At 39.2% G+C, this 18928-nt stretch overlaps 1 protein-coding gene across 12 annotated transcripts in view; it reads right to left on the bottom strand.

The window, feature by feature from the left end:
* The window catches only part of ZNF536 (zinc finger protein 536), a 354101-nt gene that overhangs the window by 212179 nt on the left and 122994 nt on the right, over nt 1–18928 (bottom strand). Inside the window, exon 1 of one of the 12 annotated variants that reach the window (XM_049806418.1) lies at nt 12111–12226. The exons of 10 other annotated variants lie outside the window; for them this stretch is intronic. The gene's annotated coding sequence lies outside the window, so the exon portion shown is untranslated. Of the gene's footprint in view, nt 1–9352; nt 9414–12110; nt 12227–18928 lie in introns of those variants that run through there. One more of the 12 variants, XM_049806419.1, reaches the window with a different exon arrangement.

The raw sequence follows: 18928 nt of genomic DNA, 5'->3' as shown, positions 1-18928 counted from the left end.
ATCCACACATACCAGTGAAAAACTGGTATGGCTAATTTTAAGTTTTCCAGCCTTGACGTACTAAACATGCTAAATACTTTTGTTCAACTGTAGCCATAACTACTCAAATCACAAACTGTATAATAATGCGGAGTAACATACCCACAAAATTAACATAGAACACAATTATTTTATAACTCAGTCTGCAGTCAGGTCTGTGTGTTCCCTAAATGAAGGAAAAAGATATGGAAAGGTTAGATCCAGAAGTCTACAATACAAAAACCAAACCAAAACAAAAACCCTTGGCAAAAATGGTTATAAACAAAACTTACATATTCTTCCATTTTGTCAATTGTTAATTTCATGAAGCAACTACAATGAGCACAATCAAAAATAAGTACACATTTTTCCTCAAAAAGTTCCCATAACAATTCCTATTTATTATCCACTTTTGACATTATCATCGGGCCTTCTACTTATTGTGTAGGATCTTCCATAGCAATCAGTTGACAGTTCCTACGTATCCTGAGTAACATTTTCTCTCTTGGGGACCATACACCTTTGGGATACCCATGGGGCTCTTTCAAAGGTCAAGAGGTATCAATTCATTTGGAAGACTTCCTACACAGGAAGGAAGATAGTTTAATAAGCATTTACAATGAAAAATTTTTGGAATAATGAAGCAGAATGCATACAATGGCCACATTAATATTGCTACTGCATCATCACTGGATACTCACTGACTGCTACTCTGCAGCTTTGCATGAAATTTAAGAATTTATAAACTTAATTTAAGAAGGTATTTGAGCCCGTGCTTAAGACTGCAAAACATCGGCACTGCTTGTGAGAGATGTCACTAACCAGAAATGTTGGGGGTTTTTTTCTATCATATTTAATGTTTCTATAATGCAGAGCATCAGTGGTCACTGGTATGCTTATAAACCATTAATTGCAACAAGTAAGCTTGACCAGCTAAAGAGGTAATCAAAGTGAATTTTCAATCAGGAAATGCTCTTGAAATCTCAAGCAAATGCAGTCACTTTGCAGGTACAGAACAACAGATGAGGAAAATGAAACTTGCAACAAGTACTGCTAGTATTGGCTGGAGCCATTTCTCTGCCAGACTATGATATGGTCTGGCACATGATATGACTTGCATTTTCTGGTTTTATTCTAGTCTCTTTTTTAGGACAGGATCTATCTCACCTATTTGCAGCTGTTCCAGCAGCTTGTCTACCTAAATTAGATACCCATTTAAAGAGAATGAAATCCTCTCAAGATCTTTATGCATTTTCTGTGAGAAGCAAACACAGATAATCTAACTTTTAGACAGTATTCCCCTATCTTGTGCAGGAAAAATAGCATTCTAGAATCCAAACTACACTGAGTGTTTCACCAAAGGGCAGCTGGCATTTCCACTGCTTCGCCATGAACACTTGTTTCAAAATCATATTTTACAGGAATCAAGACTAAATTGTTACTTACAAGGTTCATTTTGTAAAGACGCTAATTAATGGACTGCACATGGAAGTGAGGTGGGGAATATTGTGCATTACTCTGTTGGCAAGTACATCATTTTAGTAATTAATGTTGACATCATCTTTTTAAAATGCATTAAGCAATATAGACAACATATACTCTGCCATGGAGAGGGAGTCTGTCATATCTGAGCACTAATACTGCCGTGGGGTCCTCCATTGCCCAGTAAGGTCCTAGTCTGTCTTGGTAAGAGGTACACTTAAGGTACAGTTCTGGACTTGAAGACATTTTTGAGAATCTAGCATCTTCAGAGACTGCCAGAGCTGTAAAGATCCAAACTCAGTAACATTTTTAGTGAACCATTCCTTTAAGAACCCCCAATAATGGAGTCATCTCCTTCCTTACAGATTTCAGGTAGAAAAGCAGCTCATGGTAAGCTTTCACTTTGATCCCTGTGTTCAGACTCCAGTTCCCTTTCTCTTCCTCCCTCCTTCTCACACCTAACCAATCAAATAGCTGTTCTCTCCCACTTCCCAGATAAAGTGTATCCCTCTTTCCATAGGAAATGAAGGAAATGAAAAAAGGAGAAGGTACTAGTTTACCTCAGTGATGTAAACACATTAACTTTTTTTATCAGCCTGGCCAGCAGGAACTGAGAAGCTGAGAAATACCAGTTACGCCTTTGAAAAAGAAATTCTGAACATCTCTTTATCATTCTCAGCAAGGTAGTGTCTAAGCACCTTAATTCTAAGGTTCTAGATATGTAGGAAGTTAGTGCCCTTCGTGACTCAAAGCTATAGCATTTTTTTAGCCGTTTATTGACCTGTTTATTATTATCTGTTTATTGAGCTGTTTTCCATGAATCTGTCTAATCCCTTTCTGAGCCTGCTGATGCTGCCTGCCTCTACAAATTCCCTTGGCAGCAAGTTCCAGAAGTTCACTACTCACTGTGTCCTTTTATCTGTTTTAAACTGATCTCCTGCTACTTCCACTACTGGGTGTTCTAGTTATGGTTTTGTGGGATTTGGTGAAAAAAAAAGGGGATGAGGATTGTGGAAATTATTTTGATGGAATTCTGTGTTTGCAGCTATCCAGTTTTTCCCAGTGAAAAGTAAAAGTGTCCAAAAAAAGCTACAACACAACTTAGAATGTAAGATCCCAACATAATAGCATGAGATGTTATGAGTGCCCTCACTAATGTAGATTTGCTAACACAGTCTACTGAATTTTATCATCTAGTCCTTGATGATGAAAAGACAATCAACTTTACAGTGTCAAAGACCTCTTCCATAAGCTAACAACCAACCCTCGTACACAGTCCTTCTGAATGAGACCATTTGAGGATTGATAGTTTTGTCACAACTGAAATGGCACATCTATCGTGACTGATGTTCATTCAGGTGCAGAAAAAACCCCCAAACATTCTTGCCATTTTGACTAAGAGGAAGAAAGAGAGGAAAATGTCAGAATGAAGCCTTCACTACAGCTCTTTTTCAGAAATACCCACCCAAATTTGGGTTTGAAGTCTACATAGACCTTCCATCCAAAGCCAATTTAACTGAAAGCCCAAGGAAAATACTTTCCCATCTGGCAGGGACTGTTGTTCCAAGCTGTGTCCAGATTATTCCCTCCACCCTCACCCTCCAAAACCAGAATGACTATAAAAAAATAACCATTCTCTTAACTTAGCTAAAAAAAAAAAATAAAAAAAAATCTCCCGACCATGGTTGAAGCCAAATGGCCCTTCAGGCTACTACTGAAGAATCAATTACATTAGCTGTAAGCCTAAGAGAGTCCTGGGGACAATCAGTCAGAGCCATAATAGCTGTGAGGGAATTGTTAAGCAAATTGAGGGATTCTTTAGGTAATTGGGATTGGACAACCAGGTCATACTTAATTTGAAGCATCCATTCCATACAAGTGCTTCAGAGGTATAGTAGGAACTACAGACAGTAAAGTCTAATTGTGCTGCTACTAACCCAGTGCTTTTAAAGGGACACCCCTCACCCCCCCCCCCCCGCCCCCACCCCCATTCTTGTGCAGAATATTTAATAGGATTGTGCTCATTTTCAGCAGAGAATTCAAGCAGCTACTGCAGGGTCAAATCCAGGAACTGAGAGCCAAGGCTCTGCGGCCTTCTGGGAGAACCTGTAGTGCTTATTCACAGTTGGAGCCAGGGACAATAAAAGCTCAGGGTTTCCTACCAAAACTGAGAGGGAGAAAAATGGACAATTCATTGCTTTCTTTAAGACAGTCCAAAGATAGTAAGGAGGTACATTGCTCTCTTTTTATTGTTGACCATGCATTTAGCATGCTAAATGTATGCTTAACTTCCAAATAAACTCTGCAAAAATTCACAACTTCTGCTTCAAGTTCTGAAATGAGGTTTAGGGGGGAACAAACTTTACAGACAAGAAAATCGTCAGCTCTGGGAGGTCGCTCTGAGGGGGCTGTGCAAGTATCTCAGATCAAATTGGATTTTTCACCACAGTTAAACAGGGAACTATTCCAAAAGCAAAAAGCTCTCAATTTCCTTTGGTCATTGAAACAACTTTCAGAAAAAAAGAGGTATGTCCAAAGTCTATCTTCATGTCCAGTTTGCTTTTGGAGAAACCTGTTGCAAACAGCCACTGCTATTATTTTCTGGCTTCTCCAGAGAGAAGCAAGGCATCTGGGTTGATACAACAGGGATTGCAGTCCCAAGAGAAACTAATTCTTTGTTGGACTGCCCTAAAGTTTCACAAGGTAGACAAAATGAGCCAGCAAACATGGCCCTAAGACACCAAACACCAAAGCTGACAAATCCATCCTCTTGTCTCCCTTTCCTCAGACTCTTTTCTGGAACTAATTTGAGGAAAAACCCTAATTCTGGGTCGCCTGGCAAAGAGTACCTAAAATAATTGCCCAGAATGGAAGATTCTGCTAGTGCCACATTTCTTTGGCAAGGCAAGAGAAAAGCTGGGAAGAGAGGGATAAAGAACAGAACCTGGATGACTGAAGGGTGCCAAAGCAAGAGCTTTGCGCCAGTTGCCATTCTGCTCGAAATCTGCACTGAGGAGCCCAGTGGTCTCTGCTCCCAGCAAGCTGGCCATGGCTTAGAAGAGTTGGCTAGAACAGACCCTGGCAGCACAGCTGATGACAGCAAAAACTCGGAGTAGCAGACGGGCCAATAGCCCATTGGTAGAGGTCAGGAATATCTGATCATGCACACTTCTGCCATTACAGAGCTCTCACTGAGTACAAATCCAGCCTATTTCATGCTCCTGTTTCAGAGGACGTTTTAACTGCTTATCAAATCAGCTAGCATTTTTCTAGCCTTGACAGAACAAGAGCCAACAACAGACACCGGATGCAATTCTACCTCTAATGTTCAGTGTTCTGACATGATCTATTCAGCCAGGCTATGGCTTTCTAAAGTTATCCAGCAGAATGCCAGCAGTCACCCAGCAACAGCAGCTTCTAAATAGGGAAACCATGTAAAACAAAACAAAACAAAAAGTAAAATCCCTGGTCTGGAACATACTGCCTTAACTGAAGGAAGTCTTTCCACTCCACACACTACACTAACACCAATTTAGGTGAGTGAGCAGGCAAACGGTATCCCATGAGACTAGTTAAACAGGCTATGGTATACCAGCTCAATTGCCTGGACAACATCAGGAGTCAAAGCCTGGGGAGCACTTGAAGAGCATAGCAAATAACCCATCTACAAAAATAATCATCATCAAAAACAGTCATCCACAAAATTTATGCCAATCAGTACTTTGAAAAATGAGCCATCACTTTTTGTGAAGATAATGGATAGGAATTCAATCTATGTCACAGCTATGGAAAAAAAAATGCCCATTACTTTGGACTATAGGGATTGCTGAGACCACAGAATCTGGACTTAGCGCATTGCAGTGTAGAAATGGCCATAGTTAGATAGCAGCTTTCTTTTGACCAGAGTGTTGCAAAGAAATCTATTTTGCATGTAGGAAGAAAGCCTAGATGAAAAAGTTGTGCCAGCAGCATCTTTAAGAGACCTTACTTGGTGCAACATGGGTGAACTTCAGGAGCAGCGAAGACAGTCAAACGAGTACCCACAAGTAGAACAAAACACTTACAAGATGAGTGATAATGATCTAGCCTCTTACAAGTCCCAGATCAACACAGGAAGCAATACAATACTGTTCAGAGGTGCTTTTGCTAGCAGAAACACACTCAGCAACAAAAGGAATGGAAAAAAATAATGAAGCCATTAATACAATTTTTTATGTTTACAACAGACTATGCTTCTGTGACATTTACTAAACAATTCTGAAGCAGCAGAAGTTTGGAGGTTCCATACACTATACTGCTTCCTACAATATATTGCCTTCTCCTGCTGCATCGCCACAGTTATTAGTCATGGTATTAAAAAAAAGCAGGTGTATGTAGTAGTTGTGCTCGACAGACGCTACTTAGAAAAAAATATGCGGAGGCCGCACAGTAGACTGTCAGGATTATAAACATCATGTATCTCAATGCTGTAGTTATATGGTCATTAGTGCTAAAAAAGGCTTCAGCCTCTTTTGCTGGAGAGGACTGCGATGGAGAGTATCTATGTACAATGGAACACTTCACATCCATGCAATCTTTGTACAGGCAGATGAATTGAAGCCAAAATTCCAGAGTCTCTGTTCAGGACAGCAGTACTGTTTGAAGCTCTGAGTTAATGTGTGCCATGCCTTTCAATCTTGCATTTTATGAATGTTGCTTTACTTTAAAATAAGGTATGTTTAAAAACTGGAATGACACCCAAGAGAAGCTTAACTCAGTCACAAGATGGGTCCTTTTTGCCCATCAGAAAAACAGTATGGACCACACAAATACCCGCTTCAGTCACAACTGATGATATCAGGACACACGTGGAGTTAATTGGTCTAGACACTGGGAGATCCCAACTGCTTCCATCCTGCTCCATTTCTGATACCAGCAGACTACCACAATACATTACTGTACTTTGGGGTCAGACTCCAGCTGCCCTCTATGTCCAGACACAGTTGGCATAGAGAAGAGGGAGATTTGCTTTGACACCCAGAAAAAACTGCATCACCTTGGGAGACTGCATTTCAAGTTCTGCTTCCGATTCTAGTTATAATTACTTGGTGATGATCACCTCCCCCTTTAGCTTAATTTAAAATACTTCTGAGTTGGAGACATAAATGACTGGAATTATCTGGGAAGAGCTGGAGTGATGGGGGAAGGACACAAAAGAACTTTTGTTCTTTCAATTCTTGTAGTTGGCAAAAACATTAAGAAAATATTGCCAATTAATTTTCCTCACAGTGGTAACCTTTGTAATTGTAACCTGTAACTAGTTATAACCGTAATGTTGCTTGGTTCATGCTACTTGCTGACTGTTGTGACCGAAACATGATGTTATAACTTTTGGTACAGGGAGGGGAGGAGAAACATGGCACTATTTGAGCTGATCACCCATCACTGCTCTTCCTATACGACGTTCTTTTGCATCTTATAAGGCACAACTGCAAGTGATATTGGGACCTCAGCGCTGGGCCACCTGTCAGATACATGCATTTACAGTTACAGCTAGGCACTCAGTGAGAAGAAGGGATAAAAAAAAAAAAAAAAAAAATCGAAGGAAAGTAAATTCTGTTTGGAAGACAACAGCACTGGAAAGAAGACAAGTGAACGTAAGGATCTCACATTCCTCTGCTGACTCTCTCATGTAGATTTTCCTCTTTTCATTTCCACTAAACACAATATAACTTTTAAGAACTAGGCTATAGTTAAAAATCAAAAGTAGAAAGAAACTTCACATACTTGTCCAGAGCTGAGGTCAGGGTTCAGCGCTGCTCTGCTCACACCATGCACAAAGCATCTCTCAGGCAGTGTCAGGAATGCTGCTCCTGCACTCATGGGGCTTCCACACTGCCTTCCACTACCAAGGCTGAGAACCGCCTGGGCAATCCAGAATCATGGAGATAAAATGTCTTCTGATTAATGAATGCATTGAAATTTCAGAGCCCAAAACATATTTTCATTGCTGGCTCTTCCCCAGATGATACTGATATTCCATCTCATGATACTTCATCACTGATACATCTCTAATGAAAAGTATGGTGAAATCTCTAAAGTAGCGTCTGAACCCTAGTTCAGCCGTGCCGGACAGAGAGAACGTCTGGCTTGATGTCTTCTTTCATCACTTTCATTTATCGCATTTTACCTGCTTTCAAGAAGATGGCTGTCTTTACCTTCCTCTGAATGAGAGAGATTATTCGAGAACAGGAAATAAAATCGACTGGCGAGAAAGGAGCAGCTGCTATAACCAAACTGATGATGACAGTGCAACCATCAAAGAGAACTAAGAAATGCCTATTACCTGCAATCTAGCCATCATCTCAGATATTCAGTATGTTTTAAGTGCAAAAGCTTAATTTGTTCTTGCACACATCATGAAAGCAAATCTAAGGAAAGACCACTATGCAGATGAATCTTCAAGTGCAATCAACTAGTTGATCTACCAAAAACATGCTAGGCCATAAAACCAGTAGAGTAAATTTAATCTAAAAAGATATGTTAGATTCTTTTTCCACAGACCCTTAGTCTTAAAAATAGTCTTTATGCAGATGAGAAATCCAATGGTGTTTACAAGAATAATGGTTTGCAGCATCGGGCAATAAAGGCTGAGATTCTCTTTGCAAACAGATAAATATTTGCACACTGGTACTGTGTGACCATCTACCCAAATATTATCTGTGTGCATGTAAAACAGAGCACATTTTGCCAGTTGCTTTATTTCACTAGTTGCTGGAACCATAATATCTGTTTCCTTTTCTTCCTTTCTAAGCTCTACTAGTCCATAAAAGCAAAAACCACAGCCTGTACTGATACTGAGGATACATAAGCAATGCACAGGGACTTAATACTACTAAACACTTATTCAGCACTTTATATATTCTGAGTATTGTACAAATGTTAACAAATTAATCCTCAGAGCAACTTGCAGGGTACCTAAGTATTATTTTCCAAATTGGGGCCAAACCTGTTGCTCATGTATACACCCAGTGAGGTCAGGAATAGGTTTAGACTTAGGTGTCAGACAACAGCAGTAAAGGCCATAAGGATGTGCCAGAAGCACTGTCAAAAACTCAGATAAGGATTCAGAAGATCTTATCTCACACACACTTTCTCTCTTGCACATATTTATTTTCACTCCAATTCCCACTATCCCATAAGTGTTGGGCTGTTTTTACTAAACTCCCATAAATACTAACATGATTTAACCAGGGAGATACCATCATTTTACACTGGAAACTCACACCTATTTTAAGGAGTATCAATGAATAAGGAAGCCCACCAAAATAAGTGGATTGTTTACTTACACTACCAAATCAAAATTAAACAGTAGTGTTTACTCTACTGGAATAGCAGCACCCACTATCTCAAAAAAGGACTCTCAATTATAACAATTACTATAAAGGTTAAAAGTGCAGAACATACAGAGCTGCAAGGACATATATGAATAACAGCACTGGTTAACACAGTTTTATAACATTTTAAACATATAAGTATCAAATGCTACAAGCATTTATTTAGGCTTCAAAGAAAAGTCTGAAATTAGTAACCACAAACAACGCAGATCACAGCGCAGTGACTGTATTCTGGACGTGCTAGTGGTGCTTATAAAACCTATTGGTGGTTTAAAGGCTCAGACTGAAATACTGATAAGATTACATTACCCATCCTCCAAAAGCAATGTCAAAATCAGACTAACTTAATTAACACACAAACTGGTTCCATTGGTATACAACCAGAATGGAGATGATCCTTGTTAATAGCTAACATTTGAACTACGGGATGGACAGAAAGAGAAGACACCCAAACCTAAAACGGGTGCAATTCTTACCATGAAACTATTGTGAAGAGAGAACAAGAAGCTGGCTAATGAGCATGGCTGCTGAGGTTTGAAATCAGGATGGCAGCTAAAGCTGGGGTTAGTTGCTCACAAGGTCCACGTGGCCCTGAAAAGGGCGGTGCTTCCGTAGCAGCTGGCAGGGTTTATCCACTCAACTTTCTCCAGCCCTGAAAAACAGCCTGGCAACCTTCTAGCTCTCCTTGCTCTCAGATGTACCTTTTCTTCTTTTATGATCAATAGTCCCAGGAGAGACTTCAGAGAAAATGTTGGCCTCAAGTACTCAAAATACTCAAGAGTTAAGTCTGGCATTTTTAGAATACCTGCGGGTAGTCTGGCAAATCAAGTATCCCACATCCACCCATCTCTAATGATGATTATTATGCACCAACAGCTGTCTACAGTTCAATGGATGAGGATCTAATTGATCTCATTACCTCCCCCCATATAAAGTGATGAGCGTTCCTGCTCTGTGGATCCTATACTGACTAAGGGCCTTGTGCTGTAGACCTGGAAACAGACTATTTGGTAGTGCTGTTAGTTTGTTTTCAGCTGGTCAAAATCCACAGAAACAAACAACTTGTAATATACTGTATAATATATTACAATGTGGCTTTTGTCTTACCAGTTTAATACTGACTAGCTCTGATAGCATTCATATGAATATTAATTTTGTAATAAAAAGCAAGAGACTGGTGTATTAGTTATGTGTTCTTTTGTTACTCTTAGTCTTTAATTATTATTATTAATGCTATTATGTCCAATTTCCCCTCACCTCGCTCACCCTCGCAGTCTCCACTGCGGTGCCCTGTCTCAGGCAGCGAGCTCCTTCTGGAGCCAACAACAATGTTACTCAATTAACCCTCTGGCAGGGTACACTACAGTATATAAACGGTGTTGCTTCCCCTCCTACAAGTCTCTGAACATCATTTCTGTCCTGCTCCCTGTGATAAAGCCAGGGACCCAAACAACTTCCTTCGGCTTGGGCTGCCTGCCCGGCACGCCTGGCCCCATACACGGTTTGCCATGTGGCAGGTATAGCCGAAATATTTATGCTCAGGTGCTTGTGTGAGATGAATCTGTATTTCAGATTTCAAAAGTTGCATTTCCAAAAAAAAAAGAAGAGCCATTTGCAGGAACAAAAGGCCTGAGTCCACCTCTTTTGGGTAGGTGTAAATCCTCTGTCTTTAATAAAGTTATACCTGATTTATAACTGTGAGAGAGGAGATTCTGGCCTATAATATAATATAAAATGCTCAGCTTTTTGCAGTTTGCTTATTCATAAAGATTACTTCAGTCTCACTGTGGAAAAGATGCAATGAAAAATACCTACTACTCTGCAGCTATGCAACTGCCAAGTCTCTCATTTTTAAAAGAATACCACTGTTCATTTGCTAGTCTACAGCAGATATATTTTTAACATAAAAACACTATATTTAATTGGTTATGGATCTCAGTTCTTTTAGCACTACTGGAAATCACACAAAAACACATTAGTACAGAGCAATTAGTGCAATGGCAGTAAACAACTAAGGCACTATTAAGCTGTGGGTGATTAAATAGTATTACTTCTTTATTTTTTATGATATTAGACTTAGAGAAGGTTTTAAACATATATTCCCGTTAATATTAATAAATGATATGAAGAGCAGGTGTCTAACTTTCTTAAGATGATTTTTGTCCGGGCACTTCCGTTTATAAGAAATATTTTCTTTTAATGGAAGATCTGTCTCTTTATACGGTGTATCACACTATTTCTTATCTCACTACACTGGGACATTTATACTGTAATATTATTTGATGGGAGTTATGAAATCACACACTGTTCCTTCAGAAAATAATACCCGTATCTCTACCACCAAGGAACAAAGAGCTACCAAACTCCCAAAATAATATGCAATTATTTATATCTGTGCAAAGAACAAACCGGGTACTATTTGACAAATTTACTACAATGGGTTGTAACAAACACTGTGATAAGTTAGCTTGAATGGCAGTAACCTTCAGGCAACATAAAAGACGAGAATCTGACCCAAGGACAGAACCCTTGTGGTATACCTTTTTAATCTGCCTAGCCCTCACAATCTCTCTGGACTCTGTACTTGTTTATAGATCATCCTCATGGTCTGGCACATCTTTTCCTCGGCATCTGATTAAGTTAACAATGTGCTGCTATTTGCATGCAGATTTGCCAGGCCTTTCTCTACAGCTGCTCCCAAAGACTTGGTCTTTCTCTGTAATGTGATAGCACAGCAGTCAGTAAATGCAATCTTTGTCAAACCCAGGTGTGCTCTTGATTTGGTTCTCATTCGTTCCAAGCAATTTTTCTTTCTGTAGCATTTATAAGGCTCTATTATAGTATAGCCACATCTGGAGCTAAAATTCTTCTATTAATTATATACTTTTGCCACTATAAAGACAAATTCAGAGACAGCTACTAACATTTTTGTTGTTGTTCTTATTCCCTTTTTGACAGCCTGTATTTTATTTCTGTAGAAATTTAATTTTTAAAGCAGCATTCCTGAATTTTATTTCCATAAAAACAGTAATGCAAGCATGAAATCTTGCATTTAGTATCTCTAGTCTAAAATCATGCTATCAATAGCAATATAAAGTATTAAGCTTTTTTTTTTAACCTTTCAATACTTTGCATACAAATACGATATTATAATAATCTATCTGTCTCATTAAAAGAGTTACAATCTACTTGGGAAAGAAAGAAAGTGGTTAAACAAAAAAACAAAAAACTTACTCGGTTCCCTAGTGGACGCTGGTTCACATCACAGAATCACCAAACAATTTGTTCCCTCCACAGTCAAAAAGCAGAACCAAATTTGATCAGCATGGTGACTTAAATGCTGTATTTTCTTTGTGCAATGAGGGTAATTTTTCAAGATCAGGTTTGAAGTAGATTAGTGCAGAAATATGAGCTAAGCCTTCACTCTTATCATCTGAGTATGGATAAAGGATGTATTCACCCAAGAGCACCGCAAGTTATTTTCTAAGAAAAATTTTTCCTACCTCTTTTTTGTGTGTGTGTGTGAGTACAGAGATCATCACAGCGAAGTAATAAATGGAAACTAGAAAACAGGTTTGACAAGTGAATATTCGCTGCATAAATGTACATTTAAGAGGAAATACTAGAAATCTTATTTCTTAATTTTAAATCTAATTTATGATCCAGAAGGTAGGCTTCTTTGCTAGGTAAATACCTATGCATTAGAAGAGGTCAGCACATTTTTAAATTACAGGAGCACTACAAAGAAATACCAAACCCCTCAAATGGGGAATGAATTCCATCTGACCAAATCATCCTTAGGTGGTCTCCTCTAACCCCTGGTCAAGTAAGGTTAACATGGATGCAGTGGGCTGATATCCCGACTTTAATATGAATTCTTTTAAAAGGGAGTATAAATGGCAACTTTTTTTCTTTAATCATATTTCTTCTGTTCTGCTTTCACTGCTGTTTTACATATTTGTATCAAAATTTTAAAAAATGCAAGCGTTCCATGCCTGTGCAGCTGAATTCACTGAAGCAATGATGATTTCTGAACTATTTTTCTTTAATAAAATTACAAATAAAAATATCCGACTAGCTTTACCCATGAAAAAGAAAATATAGCTGTAATGTTCCTCATGGCAGACTTTTTAAACTATTCTATTGAGGAAAAAGCTTTCATTTATTTATAGCACATTTTATCTTCCTAAATCACTTATTTCAGATTATTAGTTTGGCCTTATATACACACACTCCTTTGCACATACACACAGACACACACTGACATGCATACATACACACATACACACGCAAAATGATAAAAAAATAGCAGACAGAAGCTGTGTAACCAGATTACATCACAGGTTATGATGGAAATAAATAAAAGAAAATCTCTTTTGCTTCTATAGCGTGGTATTTTAGTGGTGATGGTTTGACTTTTGGCCCACACACATATGCCAATGGCAAGGCTAACTCTAGGGACTAACAAAAAAGAATGTGTGTTCACAGCTGTACAGTACACCAATACAGATTACATGTTTTCAGTGTTGCGGCCACAACAGAATGCTAATTAACATACTGGAGTGATGAGAACGGCTGTAAGGGCCTTATTGTTCCATTATTTCATGCAGCCCAGCTGCCTTTGTTTATGTCACTTATCCTCTCGTGCCACAGGTTTTTACTCCAAAAATACTATCCCAATACAACGTTAATATTTAAAAAACAAAGAGGTGGCAGATTGTCATTTTTGTGTCAGTCTCAAACTGCAGAACTGTTAAGCTGTTCTGGTTCGGTATTTAGAAATAATTTAACAGCCATATTCAGACACTGCCTGCATTCTAACATAATGGCTGAATACTTGAACCAAGCAAATGCATAACTATCCTGACATCACTTATGAGATTTAGATTGGTCAGTTAATGGAAGTCTTTACCAGAATCAATACCATAACAGGTTCTTGAAATGAACGTGATTTTTTACACAGAGTGCTGTGAACAATAAGTACAGAAATATCCTACCTTTGTATACAGCACAAAGGAACTGGGATTTGAAATTAAGAAGCAATTACAGTTTTTTGCAAAGTAATGTTACAGTTGATTATTAGAAATAAACACATACAAAATAAACACTTTTTAATAAATAGCTGGAGAATATTAAAATTCCACAATCCTATTATTCCTTTTTTTCCTACTTTTTTAACAGCCATTTTATCTGCTAGCTTGGTTATCATGTTGCTGTTAAGGATTAATATTGATGATTGTTGGCAACAATGGTTAAATATTGCAGAAAAACACTTTTTATGAAAGAGATGTAGCCCTATCTGACTCTAAGTAATATTAGTTATGCCTGCTGCTTTGACTTCTTTGATTGATTTATGAAAAAAGCAATGTTAAATACCATTATTATTCTTATTTGTGTTACAGTAGTGCCTGAATGCCTTGCCTGATATTGGCCAGATTCAGATCCGGGACCCTGCATTACAGCTAAGGAGACAATAACTTCCTAGTACAAAAGAAGAAAACAGTCCCTATCCATGGAGGCTCACACCTGTCAGCTCTGATCCAAAAGCATTTATGTTTCTGAACAGAGGAATCCACCAATATGGCCCCATTGACTTCTGTGAAACCACGCACCGGGCTAAATTTACTTACGGGTTTAAAGAAACTTGTAAGGTTTTATTTAGTGAGTAGCAACAAGTGTGCAACTTCATGTGAAAAAGTGTGAAACAAGGTGGAGGGGAATGGCCAAAGAAAACCAGGACGCTGGTAGTAAGAAGTTCAATGTACTGCTACCTGGTTACAAGTTAAAGTTTCTTTCCTTCATTTACTTGGTGTAAACAAAAAAGAAACATTAATGATAAAGAGGTTTCCAAACAATTTATTCCATCGGTTGCCTGTAATTGCTGTCAGAGCCTGAGCTTGGCTAGAACCTGAAGTGTTAATGGTGCATTTCTTCCTCAAATTAAAAAAAAATAAAATAAATAAAAATCTAGTTCCAGTTTCACAAGTTTAGCTTTACCAACAAAGGATGAGAGAGCTAACAACATACCTGTCACCTCAGACTTAACCCAGCGAACAAAACATCAGGAAGGCTAAGTCTTCCCAAAAATGTCATCTCCCTAATCAAAGACATACTGTTGTTAATCACAAAGCACACCAAAATCCTGAAAACATCCAATTGAGTGAACAAGCCCTAGTTGCTTTTTAATGAGTTTAAATGGTAATCTCAGATAAACGTGGAACTGCTTGAAGTGTCTGTCTTATGTAAGGCAGTAATGAGAGGATTTAATGTTTTCTACAGCCTACACAGCTTATAACGGTGAACATGCCACAGGTGTGGTACAATCTAATATATAGTAGTTTCTCAGCTATGACCATTCCCCTACTGTGGACAGAACATAGATTTTTTTTTTAACTGGATCCAGGAGCTAGCTAAATTACCCAGCTGCGTTGTGTTTAAGCCCCCAGCTAGCTTATATACCAATAATAATAAACTTGCTATAATAGCAACCCAGTCTATTACGGTGTTTCTCGCTCAAACTGAAAGTGGGTCACTTTTACTTCAGCTATGTTCACGGATGACACCATGGGATTTGTCCCTTCCTAAAAGTGTAAAAACATTCTAAAAAGATACAAGTAGGTGCTTAATTAATGGAGTTTTGTTTTGTTTTCCAATAGGATGATCTGCTGGTTTATGATACAGGCACACAATATCCTAAGCCTATCAGTTGGGAATGCATTGGAAAGTTGGCTTTTTATTCATGCTTATTTGCCACAACAAAGCAACACCTAGTCACAGTCACAAAATGAAGTACGAACAATGGCCTCAATAAATTTTGCATACTACAATCGTAGGTACTAAAAAACTTCTCTCCAGATAATCCACTCATGCATTTATTTTAAAAAATAAAATGTAATTCTGACATCAATTAAATAAAATTGCTTATAGTATGTAGTAGGTGTGTTGTTGGAACTGTGATAGTCTGTTGGAAGAATGACAAGTGTTATACAGAGATGTAATAGCTTTGACCAGACCAGCCAATATAGTTGGGGGGGGGGGGGCGGGGGGGAGGGAGGCAAGATTTTGGGACCAGAAAAAGGACTTGTTCACTCTAAAATGTAGCAATTTTTTCCCCACAGAGATATCTGTTGGTTTACTAAAATGTTACATCTCTGTAAACCCTGGCTTCCTGAAAAAAACCATTATAAAAATAACTGTAAAGTTAACACTTAAAAAAAAGCCCAAAACCAACAAAACACCAGAGCTTATGTTGCGACTTCCTTCAAGATAGGAAAAAACCTGCCATAACTAGACTGTATCTATTGCTTCATAACTTTCGGTGAACTACTTTCAATCTTAGTTTATGAAATTCTATTGAAATTAACTTCTTGTAGCCTAGGCTGATAAAAATAACAGCAACAAGGCACTAAAACACTAATAAACTGATTACAAGGTCACATAAATGGATATTCATATAGCTGCTGGGCATAGTGCATAACTAACTTCAGGTGCAAACCATAAAATACTGCAGTGTGTATGTAAGCACAGGCAACTCCAAGAAAAGAGTTGTCACATTTCAAAAATATATATCCTCTCTGTATTTAATTAGGCATTTAACTTAAAATTATTCCCACCCTAATTGTAGATTTTAAATCGCTTCTAGAGCTGAATTTACCAAAGCCTAAGAATTTTGTAACAGTGGCTCCAACTCTGCAAGCAAACCTTGCCAGTTCACATCGGACCTGCAAGACTCTCCCACGTTATTTGTCTACATCATATACAGCATCCTCACTACAAACAATTTCAAAATAACCCTCAAAAAAGGGTAATTCTGTTTTCATAGTCACTTCCAGACAATCCTCAGTAAGAAACAGACTTAGCTGAAAAACCCTCACTTGCAGACAAACCAGTCCAGGCACTATATAGCTGTCACAAGGCTGACAGCTTATTGTATGGAGGAGATCATACCTTCCCACAGAAAAATCCCATGGGGAAGGCTGGGAACGAAAGAAATCCTGATGTGATCCGTCCAACTGAGCAGGGCAGCAGTTGCCTTCTGCCAAAAGGACTAACCTGGCCACCCCATCAAGTCTATCACATTGAATCCTGCCCCAGCCCTCCTCACTCCAAAACACGGCCGAAAGACCTCCATACCTTGCTCGTGCCCAAGCCCCCAGTGTCCCCCTGCTCTGTGCCATCACATGCCAGACAGAGTTGTCAGTTTGGTCTGGGATGAGCTAGCCACCTCAGTTGTACATGTGGTCACGGAGCAGGAAACCAGCTGTGACGTAGGGCAGAGGAGTCCCACTGGAAAGCGCGCTCTCCAGCAAAAGCCTAGCATGATGGCCCTCTCCTCACCAGCAAAATTCATAGCTGCTCCACAAGGGAAGCAGACAGCAAGTCAAGGACATCTGCACAGGGGCTTTGCGCCTCCCCACAAACTCTAATCCAATTACAGCCATGCTTTCATGGATCCTTAAGAGGCTCCACGAAAAAAGATGGCTTAAGGCTTGAGTTGCATTCATTTTTCCTGATCTTCGTAGACCAGAAGTTGATGATTTGCAGCTTCCTATAGTTCCCAACCCACCCAGCCCTACCTGCCGGCCTCCACTCCTTCCCCCCACGGTGCTCCATCATCAATCAGTTCTTCAGATGCTTGCCAGAGATCTGCTTTGTTCTGCATCCAATTCCATAATAAGAATTTTATTCCCATGCCTGTGCTTTCCGCCTGGGAAATTGAATCCTTCATGCCATTATCCTTCTATATTGTCCTCAGACCGTATGGAAAAGCTTCCATAGTAGTCTAGAAAAAGGAAGCCTGCTACAGAAGCCGGGCCCTCCGTCTGCAAGAAGTAGCTTTCCCACATCAGGATTCCCCTTCTCTGAGAAAAAAAAACCCTGTTGCATTTCAGTTCCCTAGTGCAAAAACCAGGATCTCCAGACTTGAAAATCACGTCATATAGAGCATAAGGCATTCCCTTGCCCTTACGGGATTCCCCATGGCCAAGAGGATCTTGGGGCTGGATTCCGTAGCTGAGGAAGCGTTATTCTGACTGGGCTCACTGTCCCCTGGACGACCTTCAGTAGGCATGTGCTTTCCACACCGCATCACAGGAAACATGATGGCTCCACCTTTTCTTTGTTAAGTTTTGCTTAAGTTGTTTTGGTTTTTTAAGTTTTACTTAAATTTGGAGTTCGAGAGAACCTAAAGTTCTGCAGAAGTCCCGTGACTTTGGCACAAACTCTGAAATACCGCATTGCTGAATTGACATGGCTGTAGTTCAACCACTGATGTCCAAAGCCACATTCCCTCTAGCCAACTGAGTTTTTTCCAGTGCTCACAGCACACCCAAAGCATACACTATTAATCAGCTAATGTAAACCGTGTTATGACTTATTATATTACAGACACTGGATTTCTGTGTTTGGTGGTATGATCTTGTTACTTCAGAGATACTTTCAAAGAAAATGCTGCTTCAGTTGGGGTGGGTTTGTGAATTGCCAAGCATAAAACACACATCAGCCTTTTAAAGCAACCAACTGGCATTACCATAACACTGTCATTTAATGTATATGAAGTTATACTTTCAAATACTCAGACATAACTGCGTGCTCAAAATCCCTTATTTGAAGAACAACATAATAATAAGAAATAATAATTACAGCAATAACTGCTTAGTATTTGTATGATAAAAGTGCTGAAAAGACATTAACTAATTAGTGCTCACAACACCCATGTGAGGCAGAAAAGTATAATTATCCACATGCTACAGATGGAAAACTGACAATGTGGAGTTACCTGCCTTTCTGAGACATGCATGAGGGGATAATCACCTAATGCAAATTCATCAAAACCCCTAAGGGGAAAGCACCAGTACAATGGTCACACAGGTTCAGGTTCCTCCCTGCGAGCTCTGATGCAGTGAGCGTGCACCACGGAGACAAGCAGCGTGGAGGGGTGCGGGACAGACACGTGTATCTTGCATCTAGAAACTGTGCGGAGAGGAGACAGAGACAGCTGCGCAGATCATTAAAGGCAGCCTGATTACTTGAGCTTGACACCTTTTTCTAGA

Source organism: Accipiter gentilis, chromosome 7, assembly GCF_929443795.1.
Source record: "Accipiter gentilis chromosome 7, bAccGen1.1, whole genome shotgun sequence".
NCBI classification, from domain to species: domain Eukaryota; kingdom Metazoa; phylum Chordata; class Aves; order Accipitriformes; family Accipitridae; genus Astur; species Astur gentilis.
The sequence above is the reverse complement of the archived record's forward strand: the minus strand, read 5'-3'. Positions and strand labels throughout refer to the sequence as shown.